The following is a 22,755-nucleotide window of genomic DNA, read 5'->3' as shown; positions in this document are numbered from 1 at the left end:
TCTGGGGGATCAATATCCACTGATTCACTTATCTGTGGTCTGAAAATACAGTATTAAAAATCTTGGAAATACATATTTCTAAAAGTGAATTTACCTGAACTGGCCACTAGAGGGAGCCAGAGACCATCTTATCTGGCTCCCTCTAGTGGCCGGTTCTGGTAAATTCATGTTTTTCAGCAGCCGCGGGGGGGTGGGCTTGGAACTCATTCCTCATGGCTACAAGGATCCTACTGTACTATGTGATAATATCTACAGTTAAAACACAGAGGATATAGACTTTTAAGCAGTGGGTCTTCTAGTGTTTGTGGGTGTTCTTTTAGGCTGGACCCAAACTTCCAGAGAAAGAGAGATGGAGGACTTAGTTACTTCTGCTCTTCAGACCTGTGTTGCTTCCCAGTGAAGCGCTCATCGTGCTCTGACCTGGCCTCATCCATGGAAGGTGGTTGCATGTGTGTGTAAATGATGAAGGCAACATCGTCTTCCATTTTAATACCCCTCCCCTCCCCATTTCCTTTGCACTTGGGTCTCTCTGCTTTCCGCAAAAGAGCAGAATAGCTTTTAAAGCCTATCGTTTTCAAACTGGGACTGTAGAAGGGGGGCAGCTTTGGGGTTTTTCATCTTGCAATTGGTTCCTCTTGCACCCAGGACTTTGGTATTTAAAAGAACTTGTCAACGTGTCCACTAGGATCAGGTCTAACAGTTTAGCAGATACAAATTTCTACGTGGGTTGTGTTACAGCACAAAGCGGAAGGAGTGGAGCGTTCTGATCTTGAAATACAGAGAAACAATAGCGGCTCCTTTTCACTCTAGATGGCTTATACTACACACCAGGGATGAGTGAGCGAATTGCCGATCTTCCCCCCCCCTCTTAAGTCTCCACCAAAATAGGTTCATCATGAAGTTGTCATATGATTTTTTTTAAAAAAAATTGCAATACACATTGCTCTAAATGTGACCAAAATAATCCAGCCGAGGTTTTATAGTCTTCCATCCATCCATCCATCCATCCATCCATCCATCCATCATGGGCCCCTTCCTTCCTTAATTCCTTCTTTCCTTCCTTCCATAAATTAATATCCCAACTCATTTGCTCCATAAGCGTTCTGAGTCTATTTTGACCTTGGATTGAGAATTCTGCATTGGCTATGCATTATGATTTCCCAATTAAGACTCAATAGTTACACTGTCTTCATGTGGAATCTGCTTTTTTTTTTAACTTGGTTTGATGTCATTTTTTGTGTTTCTTTTCCCTGTTTTGTTCCATGAGCGGACAGTACGCACACCCATGCATACATAGAGGCAGAGAGAAATATTGATACTATTCAGTTTTAAACTTCTAATAGTTGGCTTCCTCCTTTTATCTCCTAAGACCGCCAACCCAGTCCACAAATGAAAACTGGAAATAAAATGGAATCAAAGATTGAGAGACATGTTTTTAATGTCATCTCCAGCACCACTAGGTATTAAATACAAATTATATAATGGTCAAATACATTTCGTTTCTATAAATAAAGTAAATCACAAATCAAGTTTGAGGAAATGATACCCTGCCCATCATACTTGCAAATAAAAGGGAAAACTATTTTTTCACCTGCTTTTCTTTCTGGGTTGTTTCTCTTCAGAATTTAATCCAAGGAGCAGGTGTTCTAGATTATTGATAGGAAGAAACGCGAGTAAACTGCTTTTCTACCAGATGCAAACGTAGTCACTAGTGGGGATTGGTAGTATTTCTTTCTCCAAGATCAGGAGGTTTTGCTTTGGGTCCGTCGGACTTCATGGCTGAGACACCCTCCTTTCACATGATACAAGGAAAGCAATTCTCATTGTGAAAATACATGCCAGGCTATGTGTCCATTGCAAACATGTGCTGTTTTAATCCCAGTTAAACGTAACGAGCCTTAGGTTTTAATCCACTGAAGTCATGGGCAAAATGCTTGTTCAGCGTTTCACCACGGTTTCCACAGGTTTGCCAAAATCCTCTTGCACTTGATGTAGTGTAAAGTTCGGCCTGTGGTTTGCAGGGAGTGGCGTCCAGGCAGCCCGCATGTATGACAGCTCAATGAATTACATGATTGGTCGTGAAATTGACCACACCGTTGTCTGTGTGTTAACCACACACTGTGACACAGCGCAACAGCGCTCAAGAAACTGCTTCCCGGAGATGACTTATGTAACATACCTGTTTAAATGAGCAGGAAAGCTCCTGTTTATGATGATGGAAGTGTTCCTTTAAAGGCAAGCAGCAGGAGCCACGGTGTAGGAAGTCACTTTCGTCAGACCATCCCCCTACATTTAACAGTTAGGCATCCTTCGGTCTCGAGAAACGATGGTAACGTGCGCTGTATGGAGGTCTTGGAACAGCGTCTAGTGTGGCTGAAAAGGCCAATTCGAGAGTGACCGTCCCTTCCACACTGAAGACAAATACCATCCGTCCCCTGTCCAGCTCCCTGGTTTTACTGGTTTTGGGACGGCCTCTTTGCCTCAGCCTGGTGGACGAGGGGCTCTTCATAGAGTCACCATGAGTCGGAGGTGACTTGATGGAACATAACAACGACAAAACTCAGAGATGCATTCAGCCAAAGTGATTGAGCTGTGGTGCTCTTAGCTCCCAAGCAGGGCCAGGCAGGGGTGTGTGAGGAACCAGCAGGCTCGTCATGGTGCATTAAATACCTACACTTATAAGCCATGCCATGTAGCTCTGGCCGCAGTTGTCGTTGATTCCGGTGCCGTCCTGGCCGTTGTGGGAAGGGCCAGGTCGCTCATCCTTCAAGTCAAAACCTTTCCCTACCAATTAAGGTTTCTGAGCAGAAATTAGCAGCAGCAGGAGGAGGAGGAGGAGGCAGCTCTGCCCAGAAAAGGGGGCAGAGATGCAGATGAAAGCTATTGATTCCATCAGCAGGAAGAAGGGGGAAGGAAAAAGAAAATGCTGAAGTTTCAGGCATCAACCTTCAGCAAACGGCACTGGAGCATGGGATGTCATTGCCTCGAAATGAAGCCAGAGAACCTTGATTAATTAGAGGAGTCCTTGAAGGAAATTAGCAAAGTCTGCTGGTTAAGCAAACACGTTTTTTTCCCCCCTGTGCTGCAGTGGGCCAAATCAAGGGCCGCAGATTCCAGTTGAAGGGCTCGGGGAGTGGGCGGGTGGAGGAGCCCGTGGCCTAATCCATGAATGGGTTTGCTACTCATCTTCATCCTGCCTTCATGAGCCTCCTAAGGTAGAACGTACGGACAGGGCGTATGTGGGGAAAGGACGGTCCCTTTGCTGCAAGAGGTCTCTGTGCATCAGGCAAGGGCTCGGAAAGAGAGGCTAAGAGAATCGCTCGCTCCTGGCGATCATATGACCCTAAGCCATGGAAGACCGGAGGTTGCTGGGTCAGACAATTGGCCCCCTAGGGTCAGCTCTGACCGGCAGCTGCTCTCCACGGTTTTAGGCAGGATTCTTGCCTGGAAGCACTGGGAACTCAACCTGGAAACGTTGGCACGCGGAACCTAACCCCAAAGCTGGGGAAATCAAGTCGACTCCCCTCTGCAGCGCTTGATCCGTGGCCCTGCGGTGTCCCACACCGGACAAGATGGTGGAAAATAGGGAAAGCCGGAGAGTGAAATGTTTCACTTGTCCACTGTTTGAAAAGACGAAATAAAAAGCCCCCAGAAATATGCATTTCCAAGATGTATTACTAGAACTGGCCACTAGAGGGAACCAGAATCTATGCTATACACTGGTTTCACTGTATTCACGTTTCCTGGCATCCGCTGGGAGAACTTGGAGGTGGTCCTCTACAGATAGCGTGCTCCTACTGTACTTCAATCTGACTGTATTAAATTATGGGATATCGAGAACAGATCGTGCCCTTATTCTGTATGACTACCTTCCAGTTCTTTCCGTCTTTCTTCCTCGGACTTGGGTTCCAGTCCCCTGCTCCTCCTGGTTGCCTTCCTCTGAACTTGTTCCCGTTGGTCAGCATCCTCCTTGAAGTGTGGGGTTCCAGAACTGGACCCAGGACTCAAGAGACGAGGCCGAATAGAAGGGAATCGGGACTTTTCTTGATCCTACACGCTCACTAAGCGGACGAACCTCGGGCCAAGGATAGACTTTTCCACTTCCTGGCTTTTGGTTACTTTAAAATTCCTTTTTGGCTCCTTTGTTAGTGGCTCTGGGGAAGCGGAAACCCGAACTTTTTCCAAGGAGCGGCTGGAAAGGGAATGATTTGGGTCGGGAAGTAGAGCTGCAAATTGAATTAATTTTTTTTTTTAAAAAAAGAACAAACAGCGGTCGTGGGGGGAGTGGAAGAAAGGAACACGGCCACCAAGATCGAAGCCCTGGGCCCTGCCTAACAGCGGCAGGTGGCGTAGAAAAGGCAGGGAGTGCCAGTGCCAGGGGGAAGGCCCACGATGGAGGCAGCTTCAGTTGCGAATTCAGGAGAGTTTTCTCTCTGGCTTGCACAGGGACGAATTCGCAGGACGTGCACGGGGCGCTGGGGGGGGGTTCCTGTCTCTGAATTGTCCTACCAATCCCTTTTCCACACCCGGTGCCAAAAGGAGGGCTTGCCTGGCCTCCCTTCTCCCCACTTGCTCTCTGCTCTCCCCTCTTGCCTGCTCTCAGTCTCTTTAGCCGGCTAGAACCGTCTACCTTTCCTTATATAGCCGAGGCCAAAAGGATTTCTCACTCTCCTTATTATGAACAGGCGGAGCAGGGTTTGGAAGGAGGGGGGGGAGAGACTGCCAAAAATAGCAAGCAAGCACGGTCCAGGGGGTGAGGGCGGGAGAGAGCGCCGAGCGAGGGAGGTCTGTCCCGGGCTGGCTGCACATCTGCAAAGGACACCGCTCTGCACCCGGGACCAGAGGGTGCAAGGAGGAACGGCTGGCTTTGGCGGAGGGCCTCGAAGCGAGGTAGGAGCTGGGTTTTGTGTTTCCTGCCATAAGCAACCTTCTTTCCAAGCGGACAGTAACCAAATCTTGGCCCTTGGCCTTGTCACTTCGAAGCAAAACCATGGGGTGGGTCATGATCGCATTTGACAAGGGTTGGACCAAGGGTCGTAGCCAGGGGACTTGACCGAGGCCTCTAGGTACATCAGTGGCGGAGGGGGGGGCGGTTCAGATCCTGGTTTTCTTCCACAGGAATGGGGAATAACACCAGTGGGTGCTCTCCGCTGAGGTCAAAAGACGTGGTCTGCAGGAGGGAGGAATAAAAAAGAAGGGTGCATTTGGTATTGTTCTGTGCTGTCAAATCCACTCTGATTCATGGCGACCCCAGGAAGGAGGGATCTCCGCAATGTCCCGCCCTCAACATCCCTACTCAAGCCTGTGGCTTCCTTTAGGATCCATCTCGTATTGGGCCTTCCTCTTGTCCGGCGTCTTGCCTCAGTGGTCCATACTCGCGTGCAAATAACCTTTTGAAGCGGAAGGGGCCTTTTCCAGTCCGAGCTTTTGTACAACTTGGGGATTCCCAGAATCCTTCTGCCTTCTGCGGATGCTGCTGGCTGGCTGGGGGGGGGGGGGGATTCTGGGATTGGTAGTCCTCAAAGCAGCTTCTCCCTCTTGGGCTTCAGCCGCCGGCAGCTGGAGTGAGGGCGGTGGTGGCTTTAGTTCTTGAATTCCTTAAATTGGGGGTTCCCCTTTTCTTTCTCCTCCAATGCCTACCCCCTGCCCTCTCCCCATCTTCTGCTGCCTGAAGCAACTGCCTCACTATCCCTCGGATCGTGGCTGCTTTAAATTCCTGTGCTTTTGAGTGTCTCCAGCGGCATGTGGTGGGAAGGGAAAGAATTCTGAAGCCACACCTTTGTTTACAACAGCCGTACTCTCAAAAAGCATCTGGGATCTGCAGTGTATATATATATAAGTGGTAGTTTTTCAACCCCTGTTCCTCACTTCACGGCTTATGGCGCCCACTCAGTTGGTTACTTGTGGTTCTGTAGCGTGGTTGCCGAATTGTGGACAGTTTTGCTTCGGCATTTCTACGGAGTGTCGTTGTCCACAAACGTCTTTTCCGCCTCTTTCTCGGAGGCCACATTTGGGAGGGACACAGAATCAGGACCATCCGTGTGTGTACGGTGGCTGCTTACGTGAAGACCCAGATGTGGGGCTTCCAAAAATGAAGCTGCCTCAGCCGAGGGCCTAGTTGTTAATTCTTGCTCACCAATGCCTGCCTGCTGTTTTGGCACTTTTAACGTTGATAACAAAGACATTGAAATGGTTAAAGGTTTTTCTGTACCTTGGTTTCGTCATCCATCTGAAGGCGGATTGTAGCCAAGACATCAGTCATAACTATGCAGGATCTACCAACGAACATCCTTCAAGCGTAAAGATGCGTCATGGGACACCAAGGCATACTACAGTATTCCCAATTACTATGTATGGATGTGAAAGCCGAACGGTAAAGAAAGCTGCCACGAGGCATTTTTTAAAAGGATGCCTTTAAAACACGGCGTTGAAGGAGCGCTTTGCGGATTCCATGGACTGCCAGAAGAACGAATAAGTAGATGCCGGAGCAAATCAAGTCCGGACTTTCTCTAGAAGCAAAAGCTGAAGCGATCGTACTTTGGGCACATCACGAGAAGACCGCAGAACGGAGAATAATGCTGGGAAAGGCGGAAGGCAGCAGGAAAAGAGGAAGACCACATATGAGAGGCATTGACTCCCGAAAGGAAGCCACCGGCCTGAGTTTTCAAGAGCTGAGCAGGCCTGTTGGGGACGGGACATTTTGGAGAGCGTTCGTTCATAGAGTCGCCATAAGTCAGAGGCGTCTTGATGGCACATGTCAACAACAGCCTTGCTACCTACTCCCTGCACGGCCACGATGATCTGTCCTTGATTTCTCCCCCACTTTAAGATCATCCATAAGCAGTGGCACTTCATTCATCAGGAAAGTGGGGTGCTGCCCCACCTCTGACTCTGGCTACTCACCCCCATTGACCCATTCTTGCCAAAATCTTTAGCAGCAGCAGCAGCAGCAGCATGGGATCAGGGGCTCCCGTATATGCTCCCTTCCTGTGCTACAAATGCTTGCCTGTCTCAATTTGCATGTGTTTGTGTCTCTGTGTTTGCTTATGCCTATATGAATAATCACACGGACTCCTGACTCGGTCTTTTACACCGATGCTGCAAAGAAAAATACTGCATAGGAACCTAGACATCAAAAAAACTAAGATCATGGCCGCTGGTCCCATCACCTCCTGCAAACAGAAGGGGAAGATATGGAGGCAGTGACAGATTTTCCTTTCCTGGGCTCCAGGATCACTGCAGATGGTGACAGCAGCCATGAAATTAAAAGATGCCTGCTTCTTGGGAGGAAAGCGATGGCAAACCTAGACAGCATCTTAAAAAGCAGATACATCACCTTGCTGACAAAGGTCCACATAGTCAAAGCTATGGTTTTTCCAGTAGCGATGTATGGAAGTGAGAGCTGGACCATAAAGAAAGCTTCAGCCTATCCGTTCTGAAGGAAATCAACCCTGAGTGCTCACTGGAAGGACAGATCCTGAAGCTGAGGATGCAATCCTTTGGCCATCTCATGAGAAGAGAAGACTCCCTGGAAAAGGCCCTGATGTTGGGAAAGTGTGAAGGCAAGAGGAGAAGGGGACAACAGAAGACGAGATGGTTGGACAATGTCATCGAAGCAACCAACAGGAATTTGACCCAACTCCGGGAGGCAGTGGAAGACAGGAGGGCCTGGCATGCTCTGGTCCATGGGGTCACGAAGAGTCGGACATGACTAAATGACTCGACAACAACAACAGAGCAGGGAATCAGACTCCCAACCTCTGGCTTTGCAACCAGAGACCTCAACCACTGTTTAGGTATCAGTTTAGGTATTCAATAGTTTATTGCAGCTTGCCCAAGGCTACCCAGGCTTCTCTCTCTCTCTCTCTCTCTCTCAAGAAAGCACAGAGGAGAATCAAACGCTCAGTCTCTGGCTCCACAGCCAGAGATCTAAGCCACTGAGATCTGAAGAAATGTCAAATTTAAGAGAACCTGTTGGTTTAACAAATCTGCATGCTGGAAGCGCAGGAGATAAGAAAATAGCAAAAGGGGGCTGTAGGTAAAATTTATAGTTTATTCTTGAAAACAAGGCAGGATGTTTTACTTTAAATGATATGGGAATTTGATCTGGAAGAAGAAATAAGTTGTAATATTTGGTAAAATATATGGAACACCAGAGCATCAAGATCTATGTCAATAAGGATAAAAGAGAATTTTTATAAGCTTGTGTCGGAGATGGTACTTAACTCCAGCGAAACTTAATCAAATAGATGTTAATTACTCTAAGATGTGCTGGAGAGGGTGCCAGAAAAATAGACACTTATTTCCATATGGTGGACTGAGAGTACATACAGTATATGCACCTTGGCCATAATTTTTTACAGAAGTGAAGAAAATGGCCAGTTTAAATTTAGCAATACGATCCCCCAAATTGCACTTTCGTCAGTATTTGAGAGGGAGGTAAATAAATGGATAACTAGAGGATTGCTTTCTGATTTGTTAACAGTGGCAAGATTGATTATTGCTAGGAGCTGGAAAACAGCTTTTAATGGACCATTAAGCGGTTGATATAGGGAAATCTAAATCACGTGCCGTCAATTCTAATTTATGGAGACCCTTTCCAGAGATGTCTAGCACTCAGAAGTGGTTTGCCATTTCCTTCCTCTAGGGGGAGCTCTGGGACTGTGTGCAGCTGGCCCAAGGCTACCCAGGCTGGCTCTTCTCCCAGGAGTCCCAGTGGGGGAATTGAACCTCCCAAATTCGGTCTTGGCAGTCAGATAACCTAGCTGGCTGGATAGCTCGATTCCCCCCCCCACCCGGTGCCTCCTGTAAGTAGACGCAGCCTGGTTGATCTTGGGCAAGCTGCACAATCCCACCCTTAGGTGAAGGGGAGAGTAAACCACTTCTGAGTAACTTCTACATGGGAAAACTCTGAAAAGGGTCACCATACATCAGAATTAACTTTAAGGCACCCGATTAAATTGGCCAAATAGCTCAGCGGTTTAGACAGAGGTTGGGAGTTCAATTCTCCCAGTGTGACTCCTCGACAGGGGCTGGACTGGATGACCCCTAGGGTCCCTTCCAGCCCTCCAGTTCTGAGACAAGCATGATGATGGCAATGCAGGGGCAAGTAAGTTCTTGAAGGTATCCACATCCTGGCTTCTTCTTTTGGAAACAGGGAGAGAAGAACAGTACTTTCTCTGTAGTTTATCAGAACCCAGGACCATATCTGTTGGTTCATAAAGACCCCCGAGGACTTCCCATTAGTTGACAGCTGGGCAGGGGGAAAAAAAGCAAGAGAGAGGAAGATGGAGCGTGCATGATTGGGAGGTGAGCTAGTCGTATTCATAATTATTTTTTGGGGTGTGCATGTGCGTGTGTGTGTCCAGATGATGTAAGGTTTGGAAACCAAGCCCTGAGAGGAACAGCTGAGCGAACTTGAGAAGGCCAAGAAGTGATATGAAAGCCAACTTTCAAGATATCGGAAAGGCCCTCGTGCGCTGATGACGGAAGAGGCTGGTTTTCTGCAGGGCCAGAAGGTGGGACCCGAAGCGGTGGGCTGCAGATTCAAGGAAGGAGGTTCAGCCTAAAGCTTAGGAAGAAGGTTTTAGGGGTGTCGGGAAAAGGCTGCCGCAGAGGGTTGTGGTGGTCGGCTGTCTTTGGGTGGAAGCCTTCAAGCAGAGGTGAGGGGGTGACCTGTCAAGGTGGCTTCGGCTGTGCATTTCCTGCTTGGGCAGGACTCCATGACTTTGGGGACGGGGGTGGGTGGGTTCCTCGCCGGCTCGACCGTTCCAGGATTGCCAGGTGTGTAGGGGGGGTTGGTGTCTTGAGCCGGATCAGGGAACCTCCAAAGTCGGTGGTAAGGATCTCTTCTTTAGGAGAAGGGAGGAATCACCTCTCTTCCGCGCTTGGAAATCTCTGCCAAGCCCCCTCTTGCCTGCCCGCCTGCCAGCCTGCTCTGCAAAAAAAAAAAAGAAAAAAAAAAAAGGGACTTCTCCACTTGAGCCGCAAGTCAGCCAGAATGCAGAAGGGAGAGGAGAAGCAGGCGTGAGTTTGCCGGAGCCGAAGTCAGGAGCGCGGAGGAAGAGGTGCTGATGCTGGAGGAGAGGAGAGGAGAGGAAGAGGGGGAAGAGGGATCCTGGCAGGCTGCGGGGCTCCCCCCCCCTCCAAAGGACACACACACACACAGAGACCACCTCTTCTTCCCCCCCCCCCTTCGACCGGAGAGGCAGGGGACTCGCCTCCCGGACTGGAAGTGAGCGCGGCCACACCGGCTAGCTGGGCGCGCGCAGGCGAAGCGCAGGCGAAGCTGCAGGAGGAGGAGGAGGAGGACTTGGGCGTGTTTAACCTTCACCGGTACAGCGCGAGGAGTGTGTGTGTGTGGGGGGGTGATGGGAGACGCGTGGGGGGGTCCTTTTTGGGGGGTGGGGAGGAGGAGGAGCAGGGCTCTGGAGGGGTGTCCCCATCCAAAAGGGGGAAAAGGGGGAAAAGGGGGAAGGGGAGCCCCCACCTCCTTGGCCAGCTTTCCAGGGGTTTGGCTCTGGGAAAGGGGACCCTTATTTGGGGGGGGGGGAATAATATAGTCAGTGTCCTAGGAGGTAAAGGATGGGAGATTTTTTCCCCCACCCCCTCCTTCTGGGGGGGGACTCTGATGGAGACCCTTCTCCTAAGGCATCGGCCAGGCGTAAGTTGAAGGCAGAGTTTGGCAGAAAGCTGGAGGCAGCGGGTGGCAAGCGGGTGGGTGTCCTTCCTTCCTTCCTTCCTTTTGGGGCTCCCCCCCTTCTCTTGCCGCACTAAAGGGGGACTCAAGGGCCTGGCCCTCATGGAGGTCTGTCGCTGGAGAGCACTTCTTTGGTTCCGCTTGGGGAGGCATCCGGGCGATTCTTCTGGAGAAGGAAAAGGCTGCCAGGCGATTCCCGATGATTCCCCATGGGGTGGGATCCTGCTTCGCCTCAGGAAAAAAAAAAGGGCCAGGGTTGGATCCTGGCCCTGGTGTCAGGGATGCTGCGCCTCCCTCGTTCTGTCTTGCTTTGCAAGAGGAGCCCTAGGCCTAAGGCTCTGGGGTGGGGTGGGGAAGCCCCGGATACCTATCCAGCAACAGCCGAAAATCCCCCCTTGGTTCCGAGGTACAGTGGGAATGAATAATATGGTGATGATGATGGATAAAAGGAAAGGTGACAAGTGCAGATGACGGTGCCTTATTGTTCCAAATTATGGTTATTATTATTTAGGTCTATATCATGGCCAGTTCTATATGGTGGCCATATATATATGGCCACCATATAGATCTATAGACCGATATCTCTATGGTTTCTCCTCTCCGGGAGACATCTTTCGGAGTCGGAAGGAAGTCTGCTCCAGGATGACATTTTGACGTGACATTTGTGTTACTTTGACCCTGATGGATTCTGGCATCTCCCTTGCAGGACTAGTTGGTCCTGTTCCAGATGAAACCTAAACTAGATGGGATGTGTAGGTGGTGTGTGTGTGTGTGGGGGGGGGAGGTCAAGGAGAGAGGGACAAGGATGGGGTTTCGTTTCCTGATCCACCAGGTCTGGTTGATTTTGAGCAGGGTGTGGATTGGACGAAGTTCCAGGCATCTTTTCTTGAAACTCCATGGCTTCCCATTGCTTCAATCTTTGCCTCTCTCTCTCTCTTCCCTCCCTCCCTCTTTCTTTCTTTCTTTTTTTTAATGTGTTCATCTGATAAAGTAGCTAATGCAGTCTCTTTATAATGGGATCGATGAGAGGATGGGGCGGCGGCAGTGGCTGGGGGGGGGGGGGGAACAGCAGAAGTGGAACTGGGCCAAACCTTGGAGATGAGAAGGGAGAGCCAGAACATCTCTGTTAAGCGCGTGGCCGCAGATGATACCTCGGGCCGAGGCTGGAAAGAGATGGGAGTTTGCAAGTGAGAGACTTCCTTTTATAGCAAATGCCGAGCAGCAAAAGGCCGAGAGAGAGTGTGTGTATGTGTGTGTCTCTGCGTGTGTGTTCCATCCAGTCTGCTGTTGGCAAGTTCTCCGAAAAAACTTCATCACTGCCTTGGCTTGGCTGAAATCCCTCCTGTTGTTCTGCACGCCACCCACCCCCATGGTCTAGCAGGGATCGGCCGGATCCTGAACTAGGCCCAAGCCATGGAAGATCAAACCCCCCCCCCCCAGATCCTCTCAGATTGATGCTAAACTGTCATCTGGATTTTCGGCACCCCCATTCCAGCGCAGAACACCCAGCCTTGCCCTCCGTCTTACGGCTATCACTGTGTGTTCAGCCTACAATCCCGGAGAAGTGTTGGGGTAGAGTAATCCCACACGCACAAATATACCTCCCTTGATTTAGTGGGGAGGGGACAACAGTGTGTGTTGTATGTTGTGTGTGTTGTATGTTGTATGTTGTGTGTGTGTGTTGTATGTGTGATTCTTTATTTCTATCTTCCCTCTCCCACTGCTAGTCATCAAGGTTATACGGCCCAGGGAGGAAGCAGAAAGATTCAATTTTTTTTAAAAAAAATGCTTTAAACATTCACTTAAAAGCTTGCTTTTCTGCTGGGGGAGATTTAAATAAACTTCCCCCCCCCTCTCCGTTTCCCCCTCCTTTCCCATGGGAAGCTAGGCTGGCCCCATCTTTGCTGTCCTTCCACAAGCTGGCAAAGACCTTTTCCCCCATGCAGGCTTTTTCTGAGCGACTGGCAGCCGGAGAGGGTTTTTTTTTAATGGATGGTTGTGCTCTGTTGTTTTAGTATTGATTTCATTACTGTTTTTAATGTAATACAAGTCTAGTTCTTTCTTCAACTTTTAAATATTTCCTTACTTACTGTTTTGGCTTTCAAATATTGTCTTTTTAGTTCTGCAAACCGGCCGGGGTCCTTTCTAAGGAGAAAGGCCGGATAGAAATATTTTAAACAAATAAATCATCAAATACTTCCCCCCCAAGCTTTCACGTGTCTGCCGACAGCTGGCTGTATTGCTTTGCATCCCCAGAAAAGGTGGCAAGTCGAGAGTGAATTTTTATCTGTTTAATGCAAGGTGAGCTGGCTGGACAGCTCAGTGGTTTATGGGATCTGGCTGTGGAGCCAGAGGTTGGGAGTTCGAATCCTCTCTTGTGCCTCCTGGGAGAAGAGCCAGCCTGGGTGGCCTTGGGCAAGCTGCACAGTCCCACAGCGCCTCTAGTGGAAAGAAAGGGTAAAGCACTTCTGAGTCTTCTCTACCTGTAAAACCCTGAAAAAGGATCCCCATAAGACGGAACTGACTTGATAGCACACATACCACCAATGCAAGGTGGCTGGATCATGACCATCTCCCATCCCGGGAACCTTACAATGTATATAATTCACCACAGGGGAGACACAGAGGAAGGGAACACAATAACAGTGAGGCTAAATAGAGGAAGGATGTGTATTTCTGTTATGTGAAACCTTGCCTTCTTTGGCTCTCATTGACCAATCTGGCTGGGGGATTCTTGGATTTGTAGTCCAAAAATAAGTCAATTCCCCAAGCTCTGAACTTTTCACCGAGAGCACAGAAAAAAGAGGAAAAGGCTGAAAGAACTGGACACGTTTAGCCTTGAGAAAAGAAGACAGAGGGGAGATAGGATAACCCTTTTCAAATACTTGAAAGGCAGTCCTACAGAGGAGGGGCAGGATCTGTTCTCAATCATCCTAGGGTGCAGGAGACATAATAATGGGCTCAAGCTGCAGGAAACCAGTTATAGGCTGAATATCAGGAAAAACTCCATCCATCCACCCCCCCCACCCCCCATGCATGCATGCATGCATGCATGCATGCATGCATGCATGCATCCATCCATCCATCCATCCATCCATCCACCCTTTATAATGCATTATTGAATCTGATGTTCATGGAAGCTATCCAGGCAAACAGTCATTTGCCTGAACAGAAAGGTCTTGGCCTGTTTGTGGAAGGGCAGCTAAGATGGGGCCAAGTTGGCCTCCAGTGGCAGGGAGTTCCAGAGTCTGGGAGCAGCCACGGAGTCCTGTGTCCCCATCAAACACAGCTGTGAAGGTGTCGGGACACAGAGAAAGGCGTCTCCGGATGATCCTCATACCTGGGTAGGCTCAGACAGGGTCTTTTAGATAACTTTGACACACATACACACATAAAGTGAAAAACAGGTCTTTTGTACAGTTAATGGCTCTTCATCGCCCATTCAAGCCCCAAAGACCCTCAAATATTTTGCAGTGCTTGCAATGATATTTTCCTACTCGCTGCTCCACAGCTGAGCAATAAGACAAGCCAGAAACCCAGGAGAGGTGGTGGTGGATGATGTCGCTGTCCTTTACACTCATGAAGTCCTGGGGCTTTGACCCAAGAAGCCTGAACCCAACCACACAGCTGGAGAAGGTTTACTCTACAACCGCCTCAATCATCCTTGGAAGGTGATATTGCAGGTGGTGCATTCCAGGACGTGAAGGTTTTGCAGGTGAAGGATGAGTTAAGGGTTGGGAAGGCAGAGAGGAATGAGGGATTTGGACCGAGAGAGCTACCTTTTCCTGTGTGGCCTTTCAACTTTGCCCCACCAGGTAGCTTTGGAAGAGGCTCCCCCCGGCTCTTTGCAGAGCTTCCTTGGCCAAGAGCACCCACCCCCGCCGCGAGGGGTGGCGTTCCAGTCCCAAGATGGCTCGGCTGACTTGAGTGAGGACGGAAGGTCACTGAACCTTGCCTTGTGCTGCGTCTCCGTCATTGCTGGGTGTTGCAAGCACACCTCTGTGTACCCTCGGCAGAGGCAGAAATCTGCAATGCATCTACACCGAGCGAGCGTTGCAAAGCAAGACGTGATCACAGCAGTGATGGCTTTTCCATTTTTCAGTCTGGCTGGGGAGGCAGTTTGTTGCGTTTTGCAACAGACACGCACACATAAAACCACTCAACTCCCTCCCCCCCCCGATTTAAACCCATAAACCTCCCCTTTGTTAAGCGTGAAAACTGCAAAAGCCGCTTGAACTCTATCATGTTTAACTGCTAACAGAAAGGCAGGAGAATCTCCTCTCTCTTGATTCAATGCTAAGCTTCCACATGATCACCGATCTCTCTCTGCAACCACCCATCATCCACACGAGATCCGTTGCGGGGGGGGGCGAATGAGGACCCCGCTTTCCCTAATCCCACAAGCTTTTGTGACACCTCTTGCTTCTGGCTGTCTCCTCCGACCTCCCTGAGCCCCAGCATGTTTCAAGGAGAGCCTGGATGGATGAGGCCGAAGATGTTAGACCAGGAAGGTTTTGAAGGCATCTTAAAAGCATCCGTGGCACCATAATCGCCCTGGGGAGATAGGCAATAAGATAAACCACAGGCCACCTCCTGCTGCCACAGAGCTAGGCATCCGTGGTAGAGGCGAAACAGCCTTTTCCTTCCAAAGGCAAAAGCATTCAACATATGCTCAGGAACACTCCTTTCTCCCTGCCCAAAGGCAGTTCTTAGGAGTGGCAGGGTTAGCTTCAGAGCAAACACCAGCAAGCTGTCTCTGTGGCAGAGCTGAGCCTTGACTGAATGTGCTCCTTCCCCATTCCCACGGGGCTGGGAGACCCAGTCTGTGCGGGGAAAATCATCACAGCCTGTCTGTCATGGCTTCATCAGACTTTTCCTCCAGGGAGCTCCTCCGATTTGGCATGGGTGAGCAGCGGGCCGATCCCACAAACCCTGGACCCTTAGGAAATCCGGCCCATGGGTATACTGGCGTCAGGCCTTGGATGGTCATTAGGGCTCCTGTGGGCAATTCACAAGCGCTGAGTGTACAAAAGACCTGCTCCTTGTTTGTTGATTTGGACCGAATGAGCTGCTTTCATTTTGTGACTGTCCTTATTGGGAATCGGAGTGTGGGTAAGAGAACTGTCAAGGAGAGTGCCTGTACAGTAGGACCCATGTATCCACAAGTTTGGTATCCATGGTTTCACCTATCCGTGGTCTGAAAATATTTTAAAAAAATATTAAATTAAAACCACCCAGAAACACACATTCCCATGATGTAATTATCAGAACTGGCCACAAAAGGGAGCCAGACACCATGTGAGGTATAGGGTTTGCTATCATGGTTCTTGGGCACCTGCAAGGGGGGGGGGGCTTGGAACCGATTCCCCCGTGGATGTGGGCATCCTCCTGTACTTCCAACTGGCCCGCTACACCAGTGGCCCACCCACCAGGTGAATGGGTTTCATGGCTGAAACCTGGACCTTCAGTGGTCTAGCAACCTTGAAGCCCAACGCAAGCAGCTCTGGAGCTGAGTCAGATGCCTCTAGACCCGTATCCTCACCTTCACCTCCCCCAGCCAATGCAAGCACCTCTCATCGCTTCCAGGGAAAAACTCTTCCTCCCAGGGAGACCAGCCGAGCCGATTCCTCCAGCTGCGTAAACCTCCGCTTGGAGCCACGTTTTTGCTGCAGACGATGGATCTTCTTAATGCACGGATCCTGACCCTTCCTGTTGGCTCCTTGGCGGTGAATGGGTTTTCGACCTGCTCGCCTAAGCTTCTGGGACTTGTCCTGTTTGTTTGCTGCGACTGGGGGCCTTACTGGTCTTTGGGAACGTTCTTGGCCATTGGGAGACGTTGCAGATCTGACCTGGCTCTCCAGCCAGGCTCTGTGGGTTGGGGCTTCTCTGCCTTCTGCTCTGCATGCCTGTTGCCATGAGGCTCATCCAGTCTCGAAGTGGGGCACGGTCACAATGGTAGCAAACGCAGCCGCCTCTACTCCTGGCCTGACTCTGTGCATGCATCAGGATCCTTCCCCAGGCTGCTGTGAAGGACCGCCGTTCACAAGTGGTCATCTCGATGCTGGAGTAATGGACCGGTCGGCATGAATCATGGGAGAGTGGCCACGGCTGGGTCTGGGTTTTTTTTTGCTGTCTCCCCCTTTCCTTGGTGACAGGGGCTCTTCAGCATTCTCGGAGTCAAGGGTTCAAATTTCTCCTTGGTGGAGAAGACTTCTGCTGCAGCATAGAATAGTTTGTCCATAATGGGCAAACTACGCCTTCAGATAAGGCTGTTATCTTCTGTTCAGCAAGAATGACCTCTAATGTCTCCCAACAGACCATGTGAGGACCACGACATGTTCTGTTGCTTTTTAGATTTGGCTTACTTAAAAAAAATAATAAAAATTGGGTTGAGGGGAGGTTGTAGCTGATGTTGTGAAGGGCCACGAGGAGCTGGTAAATGGTGCAAAATACATCTGGGATGTGTGAGGGTTGGACCTGAGAGGTTTGTACTGCTGAGCTGCCTTAAATAGCCTGATCAAGTGGCAAAGTATCTTACTTCTCTTAAGGAATGAGGTTTACTCAATAGCTAGGAAGCAACTGAAGGAAGGCTAGTGACCCAGAAGTCTGAGGGTAAGAAGGCCAAAGAACTATAATTTTTGAATGAGGGCTGTGCTGGACAAGCCAGTGAGATTGCCGTTGGAAGCTGAGCTGACTTAAGAGGAAAAAGACATCTTTTTATCCTAGCACAAGCTTGCTTCATTTTTCCATATTGCAAAAAACTTTCGCCACCTTATTGATTTTCTCCAAGTTTCTTTTCTGAGTCCTTGAGGATTGAGATAAGCAGGGGATAGCAGATGATCTTCAGAAATTTTCCTATCAAGACAGTGTGCCCTACACTTGTTAACAGAGTTTAACTTTTTAAAAGCTTTTAGTGGCTTAGTCTTAATCACATTTTGTATTTGGTGTGTCTTGATGTAACTTTTTCTTGGTTTTCCTTCCTGGGACAGCTTTATTCTTTGATACTTTATGACGTTTTGCCTGTAAGGGTATAGGGCTGATACAAAGACATATAATTTAATTTAGTAATTATTTTTCTGGAAGCGACCACGGGGTTCATTGGCAAACACAATCACACTGACAAAAATTGCACCATAAGGGAGAAAATGCTGCCATCACCAGCCTCTGGGTATAAAGGCGGCCTCTTGTCTTGTCTGGCAGCAAGAGAAGCTGATCCTCTGAGCCTCTTCGGGTTCCAGCTGTTTCACCAAGATCTGATGAAACAGGGGGCTTTGCTCATTTTTCAGGTAGTTGTTGATTGTATTTTGCCTATTACCAAATGGCATTCCTGTAAACAAATGCAAATTTTTAGAAAACACCAACGGCATCTTTGCGAAGGGAAGCAAAGTTGGTTACCAATGCCGGAAGAGTTGATACCGTTATTGGACCATTGAGCAAATAAAAAACAAACAGCGAGCTTTCGATGATGATTCATTTTCTTCAGGCTGTGTACTGAGTTCTTGCGTGTAGTTCCAAAATTAAATGCTTTTATTCAAGTCCCAAAGTCTCATGGCCGGTATATGGGCTTGGTTTAGCTTCCAGAGCCGGATAAATGTTCCTCTAGGCTAACGGTGCCCAGCTTTGGATCTCTGGCACTCTTGGACTGCAATTCCCCTTCACCACTTAGCTGCGCTGGCCAGGATTTCTGGGAGCTGCAGTCCAAGAACATCTGGAGACCCAAGGCTGAGAATGACTGCTCTAGATGACACCAAGGGAGTGACAGCCGTCCCTCTGCAGTGTTTACTTGCAGTGATTACTTATTTGATTTAGTATCACAGATGTTCCGTTTCACTATTGTTCTCCATTGGACACAGTGCTTGGAAACAATGAGTTTGTTTAACACATTCAACTTTAAATCCTTACACAGGGTGACCCGGTTGCTGCCCGTGGAGAGCCATGCTTTTGAAATACCCATTTAACATGAACGTGTTATTTTCGAAACAGGATTTCCTTAAGAATACTTATTTATTTCCCCTTCATGGGTTGCTGCCTTGTCGTGGCGAAAGGGCTTGAGTCATTCAAAGAAGTATGGGCTCTGCCGGGCAGGGACACCCGAGACGGACAGGTCAGCGTGGAGAGTTCTGACTAAATGCGATCAACCTGGAGCAGGAGCTGACAAGCCACTCCAGGATCTTTGCCAAAATAAACTCGATTGATAGAAACAAAACGCTAAAAGATATGACGCTGGAAGATGGGACCCTCAGGTCAGAAGGTGTCCAACATGCTACTGAGGAAGAGCAGAGGACAAGGACAAGTAGCTCCAGAGCTAATGAAGTGGTTGGGCCAAAGCTGAAAGGACGCTCAGCTGCAGATGTGCATGGAAGTGAAAGGAAAGTCCGATGCGGCAAAGAAAAATACTGCATAGAAGCCTGGACATAAAAAAAACCTAAGATCGTGGCCATTGATCCCATCACCTCCTGGCAAATAGAAGGGGAAGATATGGAAGCAGTGACAGATTCTACTTTCTTGGGCTCCATGATGCAGATGGTGACAGCAGCCATGAAATTAAAAGATGCCTGCTTCTTGGGAGGAAAGTGATGACAAACCTCAACAGCATTTTAAAAAGCAGAGACCTCACCTTGCCGACAAGCTATGGTTTTTCCAATAGTGATGTATGGAAGTGAGAGCTGGACCATACAGAAGGCTGACCGCCGAAGAATTGATGCCTTTGAATTGTGGTGCTGGAGGAGACTCTTGAGAGTCCCCTGGATTGCAAGGAGAACAAACCTATCCACTCTGAAGGAAATCAGCCCTGAGTGCTCCCTGGAAGGTCAGATCCTGAAGCTGAGGCTCCAGTACTTTGGCCATCTCATGAGAAGAGAAGACTCCCCAGAAAAAAGACCCTGATGTTGGGAAAGAGGAGAAGGGGGTGACAGAGGACAAGATGGTTGGACAGTGTCATCGAAGCAACCAACATGAATTCGACCCAACTCCGGGAGGCCATGGAGGACAGGAGGGCCTGGCGTGCTCTGGTCCATGGGGTCACGAAGAGCCGGATACGACTTAATGACTAAACAAGAACACTTATTTATTTGTTCCATTTCTATCCCACCTAGTGATAGAATGGTACTCTGGGTGGCTAAAGGAAATAGAAATAAAGACAACAGAAACCTTCAAATAATTAAAAAACAAAAGAAAATAATTCCGGAGGAATATTTTGCGGCAGATATGGATGTGCCACAGTGTCAAAGCGGGAGGATGTTACCAGTGACAATCTTCCTGTTTGATGCAAAAGTAGCAAGGATAATGTGAACACGCTAAATGGATGTGTTATGTCCAAGTTCTGTTTAGATATTGACAAAACTTCTCCTTCCAGAGTTGGCCTGCTAATAGACTTTTCTTGTTTTACAGGGATCCTCCTGAGTTGCTCGGCGTGGCTTGAGGCAGCAGAATCAGCTCTCGGCTCTGTCTCTCCTTCCCTCCCGAGCCTACATACTTCTTCATATGCCCATATGGAGCCGGCTGGCGTTATGGAATGTTAAGAAGTATGTATCGTTGGGACGGGATCCCTGCCAGGAACAGCCTTGCATTCCATCATGGCTTTTCGGGACTTGCAAATAACTCCAGACAAGAAACCCAAGCGAAAAGAGTCAACCTAACCTGTTGCGTCCGTTCTTGTGCCCCCTGGGGCTGGTAAAAAGGAACCAGATCGACTGACAGCTAGATTTGGTCCCCTTCAACCAGCTGTAGTGGCACACATCGCTTCTTTGGCTTCTCAGTGATGCTGACGGCATTTTTCTGCATGCCACCAATGTTGAGAAATGTTTGGAAAAGGTCAGAAGTTTGACTTCAGAACTGGGCTGGTCAACAATCTCAGATTCTTTGCTGACTTGCTCGTTTGCTTGCTTCTTTCCTGGAAAACCTTTCCTCCCTCCCTCCTTCCCTTTCTGTTTGTCGAGAGTGCCAGAGGCTTGGGTGTGCTACATGCATCACACAAATTAAGAAGGGGGCCTGCTAGCCCAGGTGCCTCTAAGATGATCCCAAGTGAGACACAAAACTATCAGCAGGGACCCTCCGTTAGTTGAAAAAGAGATCAAAAGCAACCTAAGAAGGAGTAATTGCACAAGCCGGATGGGCGTCTTTGGCTGGGTGTCCATGGTGTGAGCACCCCCCCATCAAAATGTGCAAACTCCATCCATGATTACTGCTGCACAGACAGGTTTTTTTAAAACCCTAACAGGATGGTGGCTGAGTGAAATTATATTTGCAAGCTTTGGTCAGTTTTCAGGATTACCAGCTTAGGCAATTGAAAGGCAGCCAACGAGAGAGAGAGAGAGAGAGAGAGAGAGAGAGAGAGAATATTTTAAATAATAGATATATGATTTAATAGTTTAGACCATTAGGTGGCAGTGATGGCTCACCAAAATGGAGAAACATACTGGCCTTAAAAAAGCTTGGTTTTGTAAACCCATCATCTAGGAAGAGATAATATATTTATTATTTATTCTCAGGCTGAGAGACTGTGTCAAACTGCCTTAGGCTGCGGTGGGGATTTAGATTCAGGTCTCCTCAGTACTCAAGCAGAAATCTAACCATTTGGCTATGCTGTCTCTCTAATCAACAGGTGGCCTCTAAACATAGGTGGGAGAAATTCTCTCTGCCTTTCCATGTTTTCTCCAATTCTCTGCTGCCTGTCCTCAAAATGCAGCTGAAATACCACGGCCACGCTGTAACTGACTGATAGTCAGCCCTGGTCAAAGGGCTAGCACATGGTTCTCCTCAATCTGGCCTAAGCAAACATTTGGCAGACAGAACCGGTTGTGGGAGTTAAGGGACCCCAAAAAACAGGACAGCGAAAAGGAAAAATTTAACCTGTGGTGATTTATTTCTTTAATAAATACCTCACCTTTTCCCCAGGTCTGAGGCTTGCGAGGAGAAGCTCCGTGGTTTAACCCTCTGGTTGTGGAGCCCGAGTTTGGGAGTTTGATTCCCCCACGGTGCCTCCTGGACAGGAGCTGGATTCAGGGTCCCTTCCAGCTCTGTAGTTCTAGATGATGATGATGATGAAAAGGAAGAAAAACTTTTAAAAGCCTCCAGATTCTCCCTCATCTCTGCCTCAAGGCGACTGAGCAGAGAGGGCCCCTCCACTTGTCATTTTTAGAAGATTCTTACAAGGCAAAGTCTTCAAAAGCAACTTTCCTAATCTTGGGTTCACACACGGAAAAAAAAACAAAAGAAAAACAGTGTTGACGGTGCTGCAAGGTTTCTGTCTAAAAACATCCCAAGGGTGTTGTTGATACCTGAAACCATTAAAAAGGAGGCCTCTTTTGAAAAATGTTAAGAGTTTGGCTTTTATATATTGACATTTTGCTTAGCTTCAGCAGCCGTTTGTTTTGACAATAACATCAAAGGCGGCAGCGCTGTGTTCTTCTCCAAATACGTGTTCTTCCCCAGACGGTCAATCTATGGTGTTTGCAATGGGCAGAACAGACTCTGAGATCAGCAACATCTAGGGCTGTCAGACTGAAGTTCTAGGACTCCTTGCAAGAATATGAAACTTCTGCAAAAATTCAGATTCTCCCAGTGCTGGAGTGTAATGAGAGAGTGTGTCCAAGATCGCTCCTAAGGCTCTCCTCGTGTCCCTAGTAAATCCCAGCTCCACGTCCTCACCTAGAGGAGGACTCATCACCAAACTGCCCTTTCCCACAGAGCAAAGAGAGGGAGAAATTTGTTTCAAATTCAATGGTGAGGAGGAAATCCACAATTAGAAGCAGTACATATTTCTATGCCTAGAACAGCAGTGTTTTGTAACTGTGGATGTTCATAAAAAGGAGAAGACTTTGGCTTCTTTTCCTCCCTCCTGCTTTTCTCCTACAGACAGACATTAAAATGATCTTTACTTAAAAATGGCATTCAGGGACTCGATTGGGGTGCTTCAAAGCCAGCCTGAAAAGGTGGGCCTTCCGCTGTCCTAAAAGGGCAGAGGTCAGCCTTTTGTCCCCTAGGAGGGCATCCCAGAATCTGGGAGCAGCCACAGAGAAGGCTTTAGCCCGTGGCCCCATCAGCCGTGCGCCTGC

The 22,755-nt window shown here is 48.7% G+C and overlaps 1 long non-coding RNA gene across 1 annotated transcript; it reads left to right on the top strand.

The window, feature by feature from the left end:
- Nucleotides 1–4,781: 4,781 nt before the first annotated feature.
- Nucleotides 4,782–22,013, top strand: LOC140701990 (uncharacterized). Its single transcript, XR_012081023.2, has 2 exons — nucleotides 4,782–4,890; nucleotides 20,090–22,013. It is a non-coding gene; the product is annotated as an uncharacterized LOC140701990 (long non-coding RNA).
- Nucleotides 22,014–22,755: the final 742 nt, after the last annotated feature.

The sequence above is a fragment of the Pogona vitticeps genome, chromosome 9 (genome assembly GCF_051106095.1).
Source record: "Pogona vitticeps strain Pit_001003342236 chromosome 9, PviZW2.1, whole genome shotgun sequence".
NCBI classification, from domain to species: Eukaryota; Metazoa; Chordata; class Lepidosauria; order Squamata; family Agamidae; genus Pogona; species Pogona vitticeps.
The sequence above is the reverse complement of the archived record's forward strand: the minus strand, read 5'-3'. Positions and strand labels throughout refer to the sequence as shown.